The sequence below is a fragment of the Bidens hawaiensis genome, unplaced genomic scaffold (assembly GCF_021521415.1).
Source record: "Bidens hawaiensis isolate Kalapana, Puna unplaced genomic scaffold, B.hawaiensis_p1.1 tig00019074_1, whole genome shotgun sequence".
NCBI lineage: Eukaryota > Viridiplantae > Streptophyta > Magnoliopsida > Asterales > Asteraceae > Bidens > Bidens hawaiensis.
This window is the reverse complement of record NW_027492894.1, coordinates 254,199-262,016: the sequence shown is the minus strand read 5'-3', so window position 1 is coordinate 262,016 and position 7,818 is coordinate 254,199. Positions and strand designations below refer to the sequence as shown.

Sequence of the window (7,818 nt, the reverse complement as noted above, 5' to 3'; positions counted from 1 at the left end):
TCTCAAATCAGGATAAGGACAACCTCATTTAGCAGCAATGAATTAGGGGACTGTCGTGGTATACCACCACCACGTTATCGCAATAGAAGACATCCGAATCTTAGGGCGGGAGCCTAATAATATCCCACATGGCCACGCGCCAGCTTCATTATTATTATAGCTCGTAAGCCGCAACTCGCGCAAGCTTCATTATTCTTATAACTCGTAAGTCGCCTCACGCGCAAGCTTTATTATTCTTACAGCTCATAAGTCGCCTCGCGCGCAAGCTTCATTATTATTATAGCTCGTAAGCCGCAACTCGCGCAAGCTTTATTATTCTTATAGCTCGTAAGTCGCCTCACGCGCAAGCTTTATTTTTCTTACAGCTCATAAGTCGCCTCGCGCGCAAGCTTCATTATTATTATAGCTCGTAAGCCGCAACTCGCGCAAGCTTTATTATTCTTATAACTCGTAAGTCGCCTCACGCGCAAGCTTTATTTTTCTTACAGCTCATAAGCCGCCTCGCGCGCAAGCTTCATTATTATTATAGCTCGTAAGCCGCAACTCGCGCAAGCTTCATTATTCTTATAGCTCGTAAGTCGCCTCGCGCGCAAGCTTTATTTTTCTTACAGCTCATAAGTCGCCTCGCGCGCAAGCTTCATTATTATTATAGCTCGTAAGCCGCAACTCGCGCAAGCTTCATTATTCTTATAGCTCGTAAGTCGCCTCACGCGCAAGCTTTATTTTTCTTACAGCTCATAAGTCGCCTCGCACGCAAGCTTCATTATTATTATAGCTCATAAGCCGCAACTCGCGCAAGCCTTATTATTCTTATAGATCCGTAAGTCGCCTCGCGCGCAGGCTTTATTATTCTCATAACTCATAAGCTGCCTCGCGCGCAAGTTATGTTACATTATTATCAAGATGCGCGCTCCATCTTTTATCAGGCCTCGCGCCGCTATGATGCGTGCTATATCTTATTTATGCCAGGGCACCATCATTATCATAAGGACCGCAATATGTCACCATCATGAGGAAAACCTCTCAAAACTCAAAGACAATAAAGACAAGGCCGAAGAAAAGGGAAAAAACCGCCTCATGGCCTAACACACCTCATAAAGTCCAGCGCTCCACCTAGACGCTTGCGCGCCCAGGAGCAACGCTGGACTTGGGGGGCTTGTAGGGGTATGGTACTAAACCCGGTTTTACGACCCTAAATTTATTACGTTTGGCTTATTTTATTATATGGACTAATACAATGTTATTGGGCTGAGGGGGTTTTGTGGAGGTAACCCTAACAGGGCTAGGCCCATTAGGGTATCATGATGGTGGCCATGAGGCTCTCTATATAAGGAGGTCTCCACCTCCTTATCAGGGGGATACTCAATAAGAGCCACCACCACTTTTTTGTGTCTGTAAACAAGAGATCTTTGAGATTTCTTAGCAGTCACCTCCACACCCCCGAAAAACCATTGCAGTTCTCAAGCAACCGGAGAAGAAGATCAAGACGTGGTTCGTTCATCTCGAAAATCCGTGAAAACATCGTCATGGATCAGGTCAGATTCATTTCATGCTTCGACATCTACCACCCCTTCACTCTACTACAAACCAAAGCAGTTCTATGACTATCTGCCCAAAAGGTTTCAGTTGTCCAGGATTGACCTTGTTCAAGTACCCGTTTTACAACGTCACCGACACACAATGTGGGTTGATCGAGGTCAACTGTACTTCTAAAGGTGAAGAGATTCAAATTGAAGGACACCTGTATGAGATAGTTGAAAAGTTTGAGACTGATAATATAGCCATCATCAGTAACAAAACATTTGAACATCTTGTGGAAAATAAAAGATGTGAGGCGCTTATGAATAATATCACTTCTCCAAGTCCAAGCCCTCTTTTGTATTCCATTTCAGTATTTCCCCTCATTACTCTCTTCAAATGCACAAAAAATCTCAATTATGCTCACCAAACCGATGCTTATTTTGAGAAACAAAATTACAACAGCTACAACAGATGTGATTATCACACTTTCTACTATAAGTTGTTAAATGAAACAGTTCCAAGTGGCCTCCCACATACATGCCAAGTGATGCACCTACCTGTGAAATTGCCAAGCACTCCAAGACTTGATGAAACCAACATATTTTCTCTTCTCTCTCATGTCACCTCTATTGAATTTAAATTGTCACATTCTTGTCATATTTGTCACACAAGGCGGCCAGTGTCATATTGAAAATGGAAATTTTCAGTGTTTGAACTCTAAAAAGGGTACTTACAGTTTCTCTTGTCCTGTATTATTTACTTTGGCTTTTTGGTTCGATTCCATCTGCAACCTTATGTGTTACTATTGGATACGCGCGCGCACACACACACACACGGACATGCACACGCGTCTAGCATAATCTTCAAACTATTTATGTAAAGCATTTTAACTAATCTTTATTATTTGGGTGCTGCAGAAACACAAGGCAGAGAACACATAAAGATTTTGGGTAATATGCCTCTTTTATCCTATGCAACCATGCGTTATTATTGGATATATTATTGCACATATACATACATACATACATGCATGTAGAAATATGTATCTTAACTTGTTTTGTTTGCATGTTCTAGTTATCGTTGGATCAGTGTTCATCCTCATTCTGTCATTTGTCATCTTCATAGTCTGGCATCGGTGTAAGAGCAACCCCTTTTCCTACGTCTCAACGAAGAAGAAATATCCAAACCTTGAAGACATAAGTCTCCTTGTGGTGTCTCTGTTTTCTCTTATAAGGAGCTTGAAGATGTCACCCAAAATTTCGACCCTTCTCATGAACTTGGGGATGGAGATTTTGGAGCAGTTTATTATGGTAAGAACTGTATTCGAATAAGCATTTTCACTTGTAATCTCCCATCCTGATCTTTGCATGTTTTCTGAACAAGGCAAACTTCAAGACGGGAGAGAAGTTGCAGTGAAGAAACTTCACGAGCACAACTACAATAGAGTCGAACAATTCAGAAATGAGGTAGAAATCCTCACCAAATTAAGGCACCCTAATCTGGTTGTTCTGTATGGTTGCACCTCTAGACAAAGCCGTGAACTTCTCCTTGTTTATGAGTATGTTCCAAATGGCACTGTTGCAGATCACCTCCATGGAGAACAAGCAAATCCATACCTGCTAACATGGTCGATACGGATGAACATTGCCATTGAAACCGCCAGCACGCTGGTGTACCTTCATGCATCTGAAATCATACATCGAGATGTAAAGACCAACAACATTCTTCTTGATCACAATTTTTGTGTCAAGGTAGCAGATTTCGGTCTCTCAAGGCTCATATCAAGTAATGTCACGCATGTGTCAACAGCTCCGCAAGGAACCCCAGGATATGTGGATCCACAATATCACCAACACTTTCAATTAACAGATAAGAGTGATGTTTACAGCTTTGGGGTGGTCTTGATTGAACTAATATCATCAATGGTGGCTGTTGATTTAACCAGGTCTAAAGATGAGATTAGTTTGGCTAACCTGGCATTAAAAAAAATCCAAAGATGTGCAATTGATGAACTAATCGATCCAATTTTAGGTTCTGACACGAATCCAGAAAATATGAACATGATTAGATTGGTAGCAGAATTGGCTTTCAGGTGTTTACAGTATGACTCAGATATGAGGCCTACAATGAATGAGGTGTTTGATTTGTTGATGGATATTCAAGCTGTTGGTAGAATAGACAGTTATGACAACACCAGAGACTTGCAAATTGTGAAGGTATCTCCTTTATCTGAAACCAGTGACAAGGTTGTTTTGTTGAAAGATTTCTTGCGTTCGCCGGTCTCAGTCACTAGTAAATGGAAAAGCAATAACAGTGCATCAACTAAGCTAAGCAGCAAAGGAGATAGATTGTCAATGAAGAATGATATCAGTACGTAAAAATGAAAAAAAAAATCATGATCATGATCACGGCCATTAAGCATGAGATAAATGGAACCTTGGACCTATTTTTGTTCGTGTATCATACTCTATTTCAATTACAGCAAAATATATGTAAATGCACCAGTTCTTATCTTATTTTCTCGCGTATATGGATACATATAATGTCCAATGAATAATATAACAAAAAGTGTTTTGCACACAATAAAGTAACGAAAGCTCGCTTTGTATTTCATGCTTGCTTGTTTTAGTTTGAACTCGATAAAAGCTCTATTTGAACAAGCTCAGACCATGAAGGAGCTCGATAAAAACTTGAGTGGTTCTTAGTCTAGGCCTTTTACCTGAAAACTGATTTAATGTGTCACAATTGTTATAGAATGTTGCAAATCAAAACAATCAGGCATTTATCATCAATACACTGTATTAGAGCAGTTATTTCATTCATAGCATCTCTTTAATTATATCATATCATACTCATACACCGGAATTTTCTATCTTTATCTGAAGAAACACAACCTAATCTGTATTAGGGTTAAGTCTATATTTCCACCATGTATGAATTAAGAGATGAGAATAGATGAAACGAATCACGAACAAAGCTGAATCTAAATTTATCTGCTACAAAACAAACCACTGTGAGCTCGTTACGAAAAGGACAAGATGGGGGTCTTCTCGTAACCACCATCCGGCATGAAAATAAGTAACTTTTTCTAGAGAGAGAAAGTATTGACTGAGAAATTATTGATTTATTATAGGGTGTTGTGAATAGGGATGAGAAAATTCGATGTCACAGCCCCGACCCCTATACCCCGGGAGGGGAGCTGTGAACATTGAGTGGTGGTATCGGTGTTTATTAATATAATTTACAGCAGAATATTTCATCAGAACCGTAGTTAGGAAAAGTGATCAGAGTTATAAAAACACCATAATTCTTATTTCATAAACTGGGATAAAAACTCATTTTTATACAAACATAAGTTCTATAGGGATAAACCCTAATTTACAAAACACGTTTCTTTATTCTGGTGACAAGCCACTTATTTAAACTGAAAGCCCCCGGACATCATTCCTTTGTCTCTAACAAGTCACCTGAAACATGTTTAAAAATAGTTGATCGGCAAGAAATACTGGTGAGTACATTCATTTATAAATGACACATTTTACAGTTACAATATTAAGATGTTTTTACATCTACCTGCTTACAAATTACCGAAAGGTACTGGTCACTCGACCGTATCTGTGGCTGTGGTCATATTACTTATTGGCTAACACTTGTCCAATATATAACATTTAATAGCCCAGTAGGCAAGCCTTGTATACAAAACCCCATAATACCAGTAATAACCATCCCGTAAGTCTACAGAGACTTAATCACTGTAATGTATTTAAAATCCTTTAAAAATATTTGGACTATCCGTCATGAGTTTAATGGGTTTAGAAAAGCATCATGGCAGCATTGGAAAATCAGTTATCTCATGCAAATGTGAGATGTAAAAAAACTCGAATGTCTCACCTTGCAAGTTTATATTTAACAAGCCTTCTGATGTAAAGCACCTAGATTAAGCACAATGTATTATATCTATATTAGTATAAACCCATAATCATAACGATAATCACGAGACATGAAACTTTACATGATGGCACAATGTCTTACCTTGTTAAGGTAGAGCTTTTGAATTCGTGTATAAGTTCCTTTCGATTGGAGAGGTACCATTACAACTACTCGGGTATAATATTAACCTTATATAAGAAAATGTGGGAGGGTAAAATTTTGGGACAAGTTGTGAAAGTCTAGAATTCATCCCTAGTTATACTTGAATTTGAGTATCTTCGCATCGCGCAAAGGAACCTTCGCGTGGCGCGAAGTTATGTAGGGTTGTAGAGTCAGCCTAGCTATGCTACGTGGCATGACACGTGTCAGGTACGTGTCACCGTTGCATGACTTCCACTTCGCGTCGCGCAAAAAACATCTTTGCATCGCTCGAAGGACAAAAGACTTTCTGGATAACTATTATAACTTCGCGTAGTGCGAAGAATCTTAAGCTTACTCATTCGTGTCGCGCGAAGGAACAAAAATACTAAGGCGGCCCTTAGTATAAGTGCACCATAAAAATGCCACATTGCGCCCATCGCACTTCGCCCGAGCCCGAGCCCGAGCCCGAACCCTCCGCTAGGACTATTGGGTGTGATTTGGCACTTAAGAATATTATCATATGAGCTCTCTTCCGTATAAAGAGCTTACAAATTTTGTAGTCTAGCGATGTGGGACAAATATTAGGAATCCTATTTATACCATGGTAGAAGCCTTCAATTTTCTTTCCTCCACCAATGTGGGATGAATTTTACTTCCTTTCCATTCTCCATTTTTCCTTTGTTTTATTTCTTCTCTTTTCCCTTCTCATTTCTTCACTTCTTCTTTTAATTATTTTATTTCTTTTTGGATTGTTTTTATGGTTTGTTATATGCTATACTGGTACCGGTACCAAAGTTTTGAGTTTCGGTATCGGGACGGTACAGGTATTTCCCAAATTTTACCTTAAACACCGGTACCGGGAACCGAAACGATACCGAACCAAAAATTTCGGTACCGGTATCAAGAATTTGCGATTTTCAGGATTGGGATTTTCGGTACCGGTGGCCGGTACAATTTACGATCTCATCCCTAGTTGTGAATGAATACCTCATGATAATTGAGAGAGTATTTATAGCCAAGGATGAGAGAGAGTGATTGGTCAGGTTGTCACTATCCAGAAGATGCTTCATTCTACCTGGAGAGACACATGGCTGGATTTGATGTGGAGTAACAACTGGCCATGTGCTTCTACCGGTAGGGATATCTAGCTGTTTCTTTGTTATTGGTAAACCATCACGTGTCCTCTATGAAGGAGGTAAATGTCGCTATCAAAGAATATTTTAGCAAGCTTCTGGAAGAACGTTGCTACAACCTGCCCTTTCTTTACAAGTTTGAAGTCATTCCTTTTCCTTCTCGCAGGTGCCTCACACATGCTTCTAGAAGACTGTTTCTTTCCTTTTTTTGTTCTTCCGCCTGCAAGCATCTTTCGCGGGTTTCCGGGAAAGTTGATTGGACTTCTTCTTTTTGGCAGGTGGTTTCAGCGGGTATTATTCTTAGCATAAATGACCTGCGGGAATGTTTAATGGGTTAAGGGCTTCCGAGACCATTTCCATGACCCTACCTCCATAAGTCCCCAGTCCATTTTTCTTCCGCGTTGTTTCTCGTGCGGATGGAATATTGGACTTAAGCTTTTTGGGAGTTAAGGCATGTCGGACATTTTATTTAAATAAAGGATTAGGATAAGACTTAGTGGTTGATATGACGGTTCTGCTCTGTGGACGAGACCGAAAAGGTGCCAGGTGTTTTCTTTCGATGTTCTGCAAGCGCGTGATGGCTACTCAAAACTGTTCAATTTTTCCATTTTCGTTTTTCCCGTCTGACGTGTCAAACATTTATTGGACCATCTCTTTATCTTTCTTCTGTACGCCTTCCTATCGCATTAGCTTTGATGGGTATAAATAAGATAAACTTATGGTGATCTTTATACGTTTCCTTGTTTCTATGCCTACTCTGATATTATTTCCTAGGCCTAATTTTGCCATCATAGCTCGTTGTAGCCAATCCCTTTCTGATTTCCTCATGGCTGGTGGTGAGAAAAAGAATCCCTCTCCGACTGTTGATCGTATAGCGATTAACCAGAAAGAAAAAGATTATTGGACATCATCAATGGCTATGAGCTTGCACCCGAGTGGGAATCGGAGCTCCCTGTAGCCAGTTTAATTGCTGATAAACCCCCCGAAAGGGAAGATGATACTATATGCCGAGGATTTCACCACCGGCAACCTTCGGCTGCTACTAATTACCAAATTTTTGGGGAATCTTTTGACTGTGAATGGTATTCACTTG

At 40.0% G+C, this 7,818-nt stretch overlaps 1 pseudogene; it reads left to right on the top strand.

The window, feature by feature from the left end:
- The first annotated feature begins 1,549 nt into the window (after positions 1–1,549).
- On the top strand, positions 1,550–3,921 carry LOC143557623 (LEAF RUST 10 DISEASE-RESISTANCE LOCUS RECEPTOR-LIKE PROTEIN KINASE-like 1.1; annotated as a pseudogene).
- The last annotated feature ends 3,897 nt before the right edge of the window (positions 3,922–7,818 follow it).